We start from the raw sequence: 510 nt of genomic DNA on the forward strand, positions 1-510 counted from the left end.
GACTATAATATCAAAATGAAAGAATGTTCACTAAATATGATTTTTATTCAACAATCTATTGCTCTTTTCAATCTATTGTGAATCTCCAGTGGAGACTTATGCAGGGAAGAGGGCATTTACACTTCTGTCAATGCTGGTGAGTGTACTGTAATGACAACTCAGAATGTCAGAAGAAAAACCTGGAGCCCATCCAGAGAATAGTGGACTTGGCAACATGCTAAAAACACTGTATTTCCCACTTACTGTATCCCCCAACCCCGTCAGCTGCTAACTGTTAGATTTTATCCATGTTCTTTTATTGAAAGCGCAAGAAGTGAAGACAGGAGAGGTGTTGCAATCGGTTCTTTTTACCATGCTAACTTTGAGAGATGAGGCAGTCCAAGTAACTTCAAAACAGTGCTGATTTATTCAATGAACACAGGTAAAAATTAACATTACATGCTCAGGTATCTTGCACCTCCAACATGCACGCAGGCAGCTGAAAGATGAAAGACCCTGAACCACAACAGG

This window comes from Monopterus albus, unplaced genomic scaffold (genome assembly GCF_001952655.1).
Source record: "Monopterus albus unplaced genomic scaffold, M_albus_1.0 scaffold400.1, whole genome shotgun sequence".
NCBI classification, from domain to species: Eukaryota; Metazoa; Chordata; class Actinopteri; order Synbranchiformes; family Synbranchidae; genus Monopterus; species Monopterus albus.